We start from the raw sequence: 14,027 nt of genomic DNA, 5'->3' as shown, positions 1-14,027 counted from the left end.
GCATAGAGTGTTACTTTCTGGAACTCTTATGTTCAATTTCTTCCAAAATGTGACCTGAAACCTGATGGGATCTCATAGGTACTTGTTTTTCCTTTAGGGTCTTGTACCCTCGGGAAGAGGATGGTAAGGAGAAGAACCAAACAATTCACTGGCTTAGGAAGAAAGGATTTGCTCCCATTTTGTCCTACCATGAGCTTTCAAAACACAAGGATGAAATAAACTCAGAGCTGTTAGCTTTTAGGAAAGAGCCACACCATCGCTGCAATAACTTCTCTCAGCCGTAAGTCCCACATCTACCTTGCTCTCTTCCTGGGATAAATATCACAATTCCTTGTTCTGAGAAGTCACAGTGGGAAATCCAGAATGAGGTGAGATGCAGAAGATTCAATCCAGGGCCCAAAGCTTCCCATTCATAGGTTCACAATTTTCTAAAATTGCCCTACAATCAAAAGCTATATGAGCACGTCATGGATGCTGGGGGGCAGGGAGACAGTGGAATCCCTACATTGGGAGGGTGGCTGGACCAAATCCCTTCCAGCTCTGAGAGCCTGTCATTCTCTTTTGCATATTTGAATCTTGTAAGATGGTGAGATTGCTATCTAATGAAAATTATAAGGAGACTTAAGGCCATGTCTCAAATACTCAAATGGATAAATGTGATCTTATTCATCAGCATTTTTTAAGAATTTGCTAATGCCAGGCACTATGCTAGGTGTTGGTGATACAAATACAAAAATGAAACAGTCTCTAGCGCTAAGGAGTTTGTATTCCATCAAGGAGGCAGCATGAACATCTAAGTATAAACAAATACATGCATACATTTGTGTGTATGTGTTTATGTGTACAGTGTGTCCCAAAGTCTTGGTGTAGTTTTACGTTTTAATAGTTTAAAAACTACACCAAGACTCTTGGGACACCTTGTACATATACATATGAATGTAACCCTTGACTCAAAAGTCCAATTATATAGAAGTCTCTCCCTGCTGATAGCGATCAATGCTCTGCACCTGCATAAGGACAGAGTGGGTGAGAGCTGGAGAAAAGAGAGACCCTGGTTCTCTGTGCTTCCAGCTTTGAAAGAGAAGATGTGAGATTCCAACCTTTCTTCAGGTCACTGAAGGGAGACAAAGACCTGAAAAGAAACTGACAGGTAGAGAAGGTGACAATCTCTATTATGTCCCCATGGCTACACTTAGGAACTGTGGAGCATTTCCCCTTGGGTGAGTTCTGAGACTCTCTCTCTTGGCTGAGTTGAGTTACCTTGCTCCCAAAGGGAGAGCACATTCACTCTATATTGTCTGGTATATATTCTCACATGTGTGTATGTATGTATGTGTAGGTATATGTATATGTGTGTAGGTATGTGTGTATATATACATATACACATATATAGATATATGTATATATATTTTTTCTCATTTCTATTTGCTAACTGTTTGAATAAATGAGTTTATTTGCTATTTGCTACATGTATTGATTGTAGAGCTGGCATTGGGCGGGAAGGGAGTCAAGCCTTGGATATATATTTTGGGACCTTCCTTTCCCATTAAAGGATAGCAATCAGAAATATAGCTCAAACCTAAAAAATGCTTCCCCTAGACAAACAATATTTAAGAAAATCTACCCACTTACCTACCTATCAATCGATCGATCAATCTATCTATCCATATTCCTAGCCTGGTATCCTCTCTGTCTGAGGAAAGCATAGTGGCCAGGCTCTGATCCCAACTTCCTCCTGGCAGGAATCAAAGTCCTCCCTGGAGAAGAGTGGGGCAATGAAATATTAGAAATATCTATTCTTGCCTGCCTGCAAGCCACAGTCAGACAGATCCATATAGGCACACATAATATACACAGATAAAAATATAACACCACACAGCACACCCTTTTACATACATATGATAAATAAAAGATAAATTTCTTGGGGTTGTAGGAAATGGAGGAAGGACTTATATTTTTCACCCTCAACAAACCTTGACTATTAAAGCTCAGAGGCAATCAGATTCTCCTAGCAAGATTGTTACAGAGAATTATATAGTTATAGAGAATATGCTATGTCTCAAATACTCAGATACTCAAATGAATCTACAATCTCATCCATAATTTTCCACTGATTCAGACTGCTACCCATCCATATCTGTCCATCCTATGCAACTCATGCCTTCCCATGATTTCATCAAAGACACCCTCCCCAACATGCTGCCTCTACCTTATTTGATTTTCCCTGACATTGGAAGAATGCAAGTGGAGTACATGGGCTAAGCTGGTTATCACTCTCTCTCCCTATATGGCCAGCCCATCTTCATTTTCAATCATACTTTCTTTGATAATATCATTTACTCCAGGACTTCTTTGTAGTACCTTCTGTTGCAACCTGCTCACACCCATCATGAACACCTCCATTGCCCTTTGAGTGAAACTAATTTTTAAGTCTTCAGAGACTTCAGTTCCATGACTCATCATCATACAATAACACTTGCAAAATGTTGGTATTAAAAAGATAGGTTTTTGTTTCTGGAAGAAATTTAGAGTTATTAAAGGTACTTTGAAATCCAGCCCATTTTATTCTCCCTATTTGATACTGGACAAAAGTCATCCATTTGCACCATCTGCCCAAGATGGATATACTTATGAATGAAATACTAAAGGTTGCTCATACAACTGTATGTTGTGATTTGAATTATAAGCACTCTTTACCTACCTGGTTTTTCCTGCATCAACGGTTAGTCCAAACTCTTTTGAGTGGTTATGGATTTCTTCTAGAAGTTTCTGAAATTTAATAGAACCAGTACAATGTCAACTATGAACAGGAGCATTTGACCACATCATCCACAGGGAATTATTTTTAAACTTGGACTCTACTGGATCTCCTCCATAAGAATGGCAAACACCCTTGGTGAGCGTACGTCTTCCTCTTTTATGCTTCACCTGATAACAATGGCCAAAGAATCATCAAACAAGGTTATCCCTCTAGTTCTATCTTCTAAGGAATCTGGAATAATTGTGATATATAGATGAAAGAGACATAGTTGAAAGAGAGCATTCAAAGTGACATTTTGGTCTAACTGAATCAAATTTAAAAATTCCACAAATAACAAGCACAGTATAAACTCATATTCTCTATACCTTCCAGTCAATTGTGTGATGATAAAAGATATATAGTCTACTGTGGAATATTATTTATGAAATCATGCTCAGCCCCTACTAATATCCTTGTCAAGGATGCCCTCAATATGTGTGTAGCATATTCTCATAAAAATTATATATAGATGGGAAAGCAGGCACATAAAATGGAAGTATATGTTCTCTCTGTAGCCTTTTAAAGATATTATTTAGATCCAAATTTTTTTTGTACAAGTTTGGTATCTTTCACTCCATTCAAATACCTTATGAATTCATCCCTCAACACTCAAAATTGTTACTTTCTGCACAAATTTATATATATATAATGTATGTATATATATATATATATATATCACATACAAGGATTAATCCAGCTGCTTTTCCCATCCTTATTTTCTCTAGTGCTACTTCTACCTCCTCTAAATGCTTATCTGAAACTGTGGTGTAGATTTCAAGTATTATAGCTTTATTGTCCTTGATAATGGAAAAGTTTGTTTTAAAAATCTTTGCAGATCTTTACCATCTTTCATCGACTTGTCCTTCCTTAAAGCCTCGGCTTTAGGATGAGCTTGCTTAGTTAGATGTCTCACCAAGCTTTCTTTAAACTGATTATATTCTCCATTGCTTCTCTCTACTTTATGAAGTGATCATGCCCATAATCTTCCATCATCCTCCATAAGATTTTTACAAATTAGCTTATATTCTAAATCTTCTTTGCGCTTAGATACCATATCCTCTTGCTTGGCAAATAAGTCAAATGTTTTCTGATGATAATTGTTTTTCATGCTCTTTTGGTATTGTTGTTATGAATATTCATTAAAAGCATTAAAGTTCCTATGTCGATATTAAACTTTTAATAAACTTCCTATGTCTGTCTTCCATACATATTTTTCATCATCAATAACTTGGTTAAATCAGTCAAAAGGGAGTTGTTTTAATTGCACGCCAAATATTTTCCTCATTTTGTTTCTTTCTCCTCACTTTGGTTTAATTATCTTTGCTATAACAAGTCTAGCTTCCCATAGTCACCTGATTCAAAAACTACTTCCACTTAAATAACATGATCTGTCATGATCTGTTCATGATCTGTCAAAATATAATCATTTTCAATTTTTTGTAATGTAATTTGATGACCACCATGTCCAGCACCTTCCAGTCTCTTTCTTAAAATATTCATGATGAATAGGTATGAGGCCTTTATCACTGGTTATTCCTGAACCACATTTTTCCAACTTATTTTTTGTCATCCTCACTTATCCCCACCTTTATATTAGAGTCTCCAAACATCAAAACATATATTAATTTAATTTGGAGGAAGAGTTGTTTTTTAGTAGAATTTCTTTCGATCTTCATCCTCTGAAACAGATGTTAGTTCATAAGCTGTACTTGTTTTCATGATAGTCTTTTTGAAAACACTTATGAGCACTGTAATGGTAGGTGAAATGATTTTTCTTGTTGTCTTTGGGCACATGATAAAAACTAACTCCACCAACTTCTTTATTTGTCTCTCCAAAAAGAGCCTATGGGCCATCCTTCCACTTACCTACAATGACTTCAACTTCCTTCTGTTTTGTTTTGTTTTGTTTTGTTTTGTTTTGTTTTGTTTTGTTTCATTTATAGGGAGTGTGTTAAAATTGACACAGTTCAGGTCCTCCAGTAGTACATCCCCTCGATGGTCATTAGACAAGGATATCACATTAAATAAGGATCTCACCAACAGCTAAGAACGTTTATAGACAATCTTAAAACTGTATGATTCTTAGCACTCTCTGTCCCTTTTCAGCCACTCTGCTACCCTCTCTGCAGAAGTAAAGGGGGCTACATAGGACTGAGCCATTTTGCATTCTTATTTGTTTCTATGGTTGCCTTGGCGAAATAATTCATCACAAAATGGTCAGCTTACTTGTGATAAGCAGTACCTAATAGGCTAGTCTTCAGAAAGCAGACACAGTCTGTTGTTGGAACTCTAACTGAAACCTTTCCATCCTGATCAAACCTGCCTGAGCTTATGCTTCATTGGCATAGCATTCAAGAACTCAGGATCACCTTCCTGTTTTGATGAAGTTTGCAAATAGGACTTTATGACTACCCAAAGAAAATTCAACCTGTGCAACTTCATAAGGCAGAAAATCATTGAGATCAACAAAAGTGGAACCTTGAAAATAGGTCCAGACAGCTTTGTCCTACACCAACCATTTACCTTTCTTCCCATTCAGATGCTACTAGAACCACTGCTAGTTTCCATCTGCAAGTATTGAACTTGTGGCTTTCAGGATAGCACCATGTCTAGCACCCACTTAATGGAAGTTGTCTATCCACATGCAAACTCTTCTCTCCATCCACTTTAACCTTACCCATGTCCCTGGACAGTGTTTATACTTTCAAAGAGCAACAAATTGCTTAATTCAACTCAATCCATTTCACTAAGCATGTATTAAACACCTATTTTGAGTTGAGCAAGGCATTTTGCTAGTGCTAGAGATAAAAAAAAAAGAAGAAGAAAACTGTCATGATTTAATGGGATGGAAGGGACAATATGCACACATATCAACAAATGAAAATGTATCATATACAAAGTAGATGGAAAATAATCCTGGGAAAGGAGATCACTAACAAAGCGGGGGTGGTGTCAAGAAAGACCTCGTAGAATGTAGCAGTTGAGCAGAGGCTTAAAAGGAAGCAGGTAATCCAAGGGGTGAAAATGAGAAGAGAGATCATTGCTGGTATGAGGGGCAGCCTGTGAAAAGGCATAAAGGCAGGACATGGAGTGCTGTGAATGTCAATGGCAATAAGACAAGATGAAGTCATCTGGGTGTGTCAACTGGTTAAATGGACTTTCTAACTGAATTGACTGTGTGTTTTGGAGTTGAGTAGATACAACCAGAGAGGTCAGCATTTATAAGTATAGGACATTTGCAGGATGTCCTCCAAAGAAGATTACTTTTTTTTTTAAAAAAACTGTCATTATCCTAGGAGTCAGTGCCTGGGTGTTATCATAATGCTGAGGTATATAAGTATAATTCAAATATATCAAATACGGTGCAGCAAAAATAAAAAGTAAACTCAGAGTACTTGCATCAGCACTTTTTTTTGCACTGCAGATGCCCATACATATGCTAATTGTAAGGACAAAGGAATGTGTTATTGCATAAGATTCTTAATTGTACCTCTCCCTGTGGGATTCCATCTGAATCACTGCATGTTGTAGCTTTATAAGAAATATTATGTTGAGGAGAATTTAGGAAAGTAGAAACCTGGTAATCAAATGGCCACTGTGCAGAGAAATACTATGCAGTTCATGTGTTTAATAAACTCCCCACAGATAGTGAAGATTTCTAGGAAGCCCATTCCCAAGACATGACTAATTCCTTGTTGTAAGTGCCTCTGCAGATTTGTTTAAGAGACATAAGCTATCAGCCTTCATTTCATTTATAGATTACAAAATGATGAAACCTTCATGCTACTGTTTTAAGCCACAAATATCTGACAAGGCCTTCTTTGTCCTGGTTATTGCTGTCATCATTGTTTTCCTGGTGAATTCAATGGCAAAATTAAGGGTGCTATGTCCACCTTTCCCCTCCATTCAAGTCATTCATTTCCTAGAAACTCTTCCTCAAAGTTTACCTTAATAGCAGACCGGAGGTATGTGGTCTGTTCATTTGTCCCTGCTTCAGCTCACACTCAAAGAGATCATAGAACTCTGATCCTGCCACACCAGCCGAGCCCAGGAGCTAAGGGCAACTGATTACCACTGCTAACTGACTCCATGAAGCTATTCCTTATCTGAGTAACTTCTAGAGACTAAACGAATAACACGTGTGTATATGCATACATGTGTGTAGATGTATAATCGTATGTATGTATATGCATACATATATAGATATACATGTATACATATACATGTATTTATGTGTGCATAATGTATTATACATATACTTATATGAATATGTATGTATATGCTTAATTGTCTTACTTTTTCTACAAGGAAATTTAAAATAATTTTTAAAGGAAAACAGCTTTTTGGGTAAGTTACTACAACCGCTTACACATCCGCCTGCGTGTCAGGAATTTGGCAGGTCGTCATCTCTCTGAGATTGCCAGCCATACTGCAGTAGTTGATTTGGGCCTCTGCATCCCCTCAATCTGATTCCTAGAAGAGAAATGTGTGATTGGGACCATAAGTATTGCCTTAACAGTCTGTCACAGAGTGTGATACTGGGAGAGCAGAATGCCTGCCTTTATTCTGGTAGCCATTTCCTCCTCTACATTTCAATGGTACACACACTCAGAGAGATCAATATCTGTGGCAACAGAATTTCTTTGTTTTCTTTTTAACATTGTCAACATGCTTTATGCTAGTCTACCAACGTATCCATAGGTGCATAAGCACACACTCAGGGGCACACACCCACCCACACACACACACACACAAACACACACACTCCTCAGCAAATGCTGTTGATATTAATTTTCATAATAAATTCAACTCCTTTTCACTACCACCCCCAAAGTTACTGTACACCTCAACATCTGACTGCTTTACACTCACTGCCTTCCAAGAGTTCCATTGACAGGAATAATAATAGCCCACAGGTATATAGTATTTTAAGGCTGGTAAGGTACCTTACATACATTATCTCATTTGAACTTCAGAATGACCCTGTGAGATAGGTACAGGTATTTTGGTCAGTCATTTTTCAGTCGTGTCCAAATTTCTGTAAACCCAGTTGGAGTTTTCTTGGCAAAGATACTGGAGTGCTTTGCCATTTCCTTCTCCAGCTCCTTTTACAGATACAGAAACTGAGGCAAATAGGGTTAAGTGACTTACCCAGGGTCACATATATAGTAAGTATCTGAGGCCAAATTTGAACTCAGGAAGATAAGTCTTCCTGACTCCAGACCCAGCACTCTATTCACTGTGCCATCTACCTGCCCCAGGTACCTGTATTATCATGTCCATTTTTTAGATGAGGAAACTGGGACTCCAGGAGGTTGTCTGTGGTCATCCAACTAGTAAGATTGAGAGGAAGACTTGGAATCCAAGTCTTCCTGACTCTTGATCAGGCACTCTCTTCATCACACTACACTGCCTCTATGGACATATGTAAGGCTTCCATCAAGTGCAGCTATTTAGGCTTGAGAAATTTTGAAATTGTGCAGCAGAAAGGACACTTCCTTAAATGCTCCACTTGCCTAATGATTAAATGATTAAATGATTAAATGTGAATGTGAATGATTAAAATGTGAATGATTAAAAATGAAAAGGAAAAAAGGGGCAAAGGACAACTCGCTGACTTCCCACAACACAATTAGGGGAAAATGGTATTTGCAGTACTGTTTGTTATTTTTTCTTCTGTTTTGTTTTGTTTTCTCTTTCTTGTGGTTCCTCCTATTGGTTCTAATTCTTCCTTACAATATCACTAAAATGAAAATACGTTTAATAAGAATGTATATGCATAGCCTATATCAGATTGTGTGCTGTCTTGGGGAAGGAGGAAGAAAGGGAGAGGGAGAAAAATTTAAAACTCAAAAGCTTACGAAAGTGATTGTTGATAAATCAAAATAAAGTAATTTTAAAAATGGTATTTGCAGGACATTTGCATCAAATGTATATCCTGACAGAAACAGCATCTTGAATTTTCCACATAAATGACATAGATTAAACTATCAGATCACTAGAATGGGCTCTTTATTACCATCAAGCCTTCCCCATCCCTAGGTTTTCTCTAACTTATCTCCACTCAGGCTTACCCTCTAGAGCAATATACACCTCTTCTTTAGAAGCAGTTAGTTCATAAAAACCTTGGACCTGTGTCTCCAAGGAATAAGGTTGGCCTGGATGAAAACTTTATCATGCTAAAGGTCTGATGGTTTCCAGCTCCCTGGAGCTATTAAGAATTTCTCTATGAGCATAACTGCAGGTGTCCTCTGACAGCAAAGTAAACAACTGTACCCCTGCCCTCTCAAGAATAAATAAAGGATCCCATATTCAGTTTAAAAAAAAATCATCTTCATGCCACACCACGAGTTTTCCATTGAGGAAAGTGGCCCCAGCTTTCTTCTGTTGAGCCCTAAAAATACTGCTGCTCCTGATAGGCTATTGAAAAACGCTCATTTTACCTTTCCACAGTGTTTCTCTATTTGTGACTATGCTACGGAGCTGGTGGGTTGGACATACATGGCTAAGGAGAGATATGGATAATTCAACAAAAGCTGTCTCCTGGAATCATTACTGCTATCTGGAAGAGACAGATTCCCTTTAGATGCCCCTCCTTCAGCCTCTCCTTTAATTCACTGTTACCATAGGACAAATTAACACAGCACACAGCCCAACACTGTGACGTTAAAATTGGACATAGCTCTGCCTCTGATATTTGGAAACAAAATAGCAGATGGCTTTTCCTAAAATGACTTTTATGGCATACCAACAAGCAAGATAATGTAAAACCTATTTTTAAAAATAATAAAAACTGCAAGATATTATTATTGCTTGGTTCAGTCTCTCTCCTGAAATGTTTCAGCAAAAAGGAAGCTAACAAACTGAAAGGAAGGGCACTGTGGAGATATCAGCTAAGAGAAGCACTTTGGCAGCTGGATGGGTTTAAGATTTGGGACTTCAAGACAGGCTGATCCAAGGCGAAGTTCATATAAAAGTACTAGTCATTTGTACTCATCTTTTCAGCAAAAACACTTTCTGAACATAGTACAATTCTTAATAAACCCAAGAACACAGCTAGTGGGGAAATGACTTCTTATTCAAAAAGAACAGCTGGGAAGACTAGAAAGCAGTTTGGCAGAAAATAAGCTTAGACCAGCATCTTACAACATACGCTTTAGATATTTGTGTTGCATGAACAAAAAAAGGTCACATAAAAAATAATAAAGGATCATGGAAGAAGATGCCTCCTACATCTCTGATTGAGAATTCATAATCAATGGGATACATGACATCATGAAAGACAAAATGGAAAAATGTTATTGTATAGAATAGATAGATTGCACAGTGGATAGAGTGCCAAACCTAGAGTCAAGAAGCCTCATTTTCATGAATTCTAATCTGGTCTTATTGCAGTCTAGGGGAGCTAAGAACCCCAAAATGCAAGGGTACAGGGCAGGAGTCTGCCTTGAAAGAATCTGACCACTCAAGCCTTCTTTCAGTCCAAGTAGTGAGTTGATCATGACACTGGTTGGGTGGGTGAGATTCCTCGTAAGTTGGTAGTATTTGTGACACCAATACAAGTGGGCCAGATTTTAAGAATCTGCACATTTGATCAGGATGGGATTGATAGTTTTATACAGAAAAATACTGAGAAGATCTAAATGAGATTAAGGATTGGCAAGTAGCCAAGGGGTAGTCTGGAGGTAACAGAGAAGGGGCCTGGGCTGGGTTGGAGGGCCACAATGATAGTTGGAAATATTATTGACTGGGATGGGCCAGATGCCTCAGGTGAACACCAGAGATTTAGGCAGCTGAAATTTGTGGGAAAGTTCAAGGACCCTTTTTTTAGGGGTCCCATTGCTTCAGATACTTGCTAACTGTGTGACCCTGGCAAATTAACCGTATTTGCTTCAGTTTCCTTATCTGTAAAATTCGCTGGAGAAGGAAATGGTAAACCACTCAAGTTTCTTTGCAAAAAAAAAAACCTTAAATAGGGGTCATGAAGAGTTGTATATAACTGAAACAACTGAATAACAACAACAGAATTTAAAGTTTTTCATGAACTCATGTTCAGTGTAACTAGAATTAGAAGTTAAACTACTGAGTTGGAGGAAAATTTTGTGTCAAATATTTTTGGGGACGGGGGGAATCTGATATACAAGTTATCCTCCACAAAGTTCCACATCAATATCTCACTGTGGTATGGTGATGAGGCTAGGTTCACATAGGGCATAGTAGTGAAGCACAAGCTCTGACAGGTTATACCATGATGGAAAGGTTTTGATTATAGTTTTGGCAAGAGACTGTGTTTGCTTTATGAGGACCAGCCTAGACTCTTTCAATATAGCTCATCACAATTAGGGTGACCACTTGGTGATGAATTCTTTGACCATGGCAACCCATGAAATAAATGAAAATACAGTCCTATGCATCCCCCCTTATGTTTCTTAGTGGTGATGGCATGATGGCAGAAAAGAGACAGGGTGCTAACAATAATACAGATTTAAGTCATCTATAAACATTAATTTAGTTATTGGTACTCTAAATATGAGATCCTTGTCCAGTGACCAAAGAGTGGAAATTTTATTGTGTCAGTCTTGACATGAAACTAGAAGAAAGAGGCTATAATTAAAGGGAAATATGGTATGCCATGTCTCCTTGTATAGTCAAATAATGGAGTTAGTGGAATTAATTTTATGAGGTACCCAAAGGCAACAAAAAACATCATTTCGTGGAACATTTGGTCATCTAGTATTACAAACAGCTATAAGGGCAATTCCTTTGGAGCATGCCCAAATATTCCTTGACTGGTTCCAACCAAATGTGGAATCCTGGGGTTAAGGATAGCCTACCTCCAGCCATGTGTGACCTAAGACATTGCAGTGGGAGGTGTCAATGAGTCCCCAAACTGGCTGGTGAGGCATAAGAACTGACTGCTCACGGGACCTTTGAAAAGGAGATACAGCTTGCAGCTGGGCTCTCTCTTTGCTGTAGTTCTCAAGGTGAAAATATATGACTACAGCAAGGCCTAAGGAAGGATGATGTACCTGTCTATGCCAGTGAAATAGTGATCCCACCCCATATGGCAGCTAGTGCTAGAGAACTTAGCCAAGTACAGGAAGTTTATGACTGCCTTTTACTTTTCTGTGTTTTTTCTCTCTTTGGGGAGGTGACTTTGTTAGCTTGAAAGGTCCATCATCTACCATCATAGCAAGGCAATAGCAGCACCCACCAGAACAGCTGGAAGAGGTTGTATCTGCATCAGCAGCAGGCCACACTGAAAGGAAAGGGGGAATTCTCAACAACTACTCCAAAGGTCTTGGAGAAAACAATCACTTCTGGGAGAGGAGCTAAGCCTGGCCTGATTTACCAGCAGAGATGAATGAATGAATGAGCTAGAATCATTCCTCAATAGAAAAGTTGTCAAAGGACAAGAATAATTTTTTTAAAAAAATAAAAACTATCAACAACCACATGAAAATGTTTCAAATAAGTAATAAAATGAGAACTTCAAATTAAATGTCTGAGATTTTGCCCCCGAATCTAAGAAGCATAGATTAAGGGCTAGTCCAAAATTCAAATTTTATAAAAGAGGAAACTGATGCCCAGAGAACTTAAATGACTTGCCCTAGGTCAAATAATTTGTAAGTGGCAGAAGTGGGCTCTTACCAACTTCTTAGTCTAGTATAAAGGGACTACTCTTGGGAATAACTGCTACTACCTATCCTGTATATATCAAGTAACATGATTTTAAGCTTGGTTCATTGTTAGGGGAGCCTTCCTCAAAGTGTAAAGGATGATAAAAGATAAAAATAGTCAATGTTGGTGGGGCTATGGGAAGACACACTATTGATGGAGCTATGAACTAGTCAAATCAATTCTGAATTACATTAGAAAAGTAATGAGATTTTTCTTACCCTTTGACCCAGCAAATCCTACAACTCAGCAGCAAGATCAAACACAGAAAGAAGGGGCTTACACATTTCAAGATATTCATAACAGTATTTTTAGTAATTGCAAAAAAAGGAAACAAAGTTGGTACTTATCAATTGGAAAGTGGTATGGTATGGTTTATGAATGTACCATAAGAAACAGTGCATATAAGGAATTCAGAGAAACATGGGAAGACTTACGTGAATTAATGAAAGGCAAATAGAGAAGAACTAGAAGACCAATATTCACAGTGACTAAAATAATGTAAATGAAACAATTCCAAAATGTGACTGAACTCAGATTAAATGCAACAACCAATCTTGATCCCAGAGGATAAATGATGAAATGGTTTCCTCTTCTTGGTAAAGAGGTGATTGACTACGGGTACAGAATGGTGCATACATGTCAATCAATTTTGCTTACCTATTTGTTACAAGGGAGGGTTCTATGGGGGTGGTTGTGTATTGGGAAATAACTGGTATATAAAACAAAAGTTTCAATAAAACTTCAAAAGATAAAAGATACTTTCTACTGGGATTGAGTCACAGTAATAGCTCACATTTATATAGTGTTTTAGGATTACAAAGCTTTTCTTCACAACACTCCTATGAGTCAGGCAGGGCAAATATTATTCTACTCATTTTATTGATGATAAAACTGTGGTAAAATACTTTTTCCTGAGGCCCCACAATTGGTAAGTAGCAAAGCCATGCTTTACTTCCAGGACCTCTTACTCCAAATCTAGAGTATTTCACCACACTAAGCTGCCTTATGTAGTCACAGACATGGTGGAAAATATGCCTACTGGCTTTCCTGGCTTCCTTTAAGACCCAACTAAAATCTCATCCTCTACAGGAAGCCTTTCCCAATCCCTTTTAATTCTCGTGACTTCCTTTTTTAAATTATTTCCTAATTATCCTGTATATAGCTTGTTTGTATATGTTTACTTGTTTATTGACTCCCCCACTCCTCTCATTAGACTGCTGGCTCCTTGGAGAAAGGGACTGTCTTTCGCCTCTTTTTTGTATCCCTAGCACTTAGCACAGTGCTTGTCACATAGTAGATGCTTAATAAATATTTACTGATTGATTGATTGATGTTAAGTTTCAGGAACCCCATTAGTCTGGAAATCATCTCCACATTAACTTGGTTCAAGAACAATGCAGCCAGAATTCCCAGAGTAAACCCATTTCATTTCCATGCCTGAGAAATCTTGTCCTGAGCTGAGTTTAACTTGAACTCTAGCTCTTTCATTAATCCAGATTTTATGGCTTTAACCAACCTAGTAAATACTACCTTTAGAACAATAATT

Source organism: Vombatus ursinus, unplaced genomic scaffold, assembly GCF_900497805.2.
Source record: "Vombatus ursinus unplaced genomic scaffold, bare-nosed wombat genome assembly UNPS02014786.1, whole genome shotgun sequence".
NCBI classification, from domain to species: Eukaryota; Metazoa; Chordata; class Mammalia; order Diprotodontia; family Vombatidae; genus Vombatus; species Vombatus ursinus.
Note: the sequence above shows the minus strand (reverse complement) of the source record.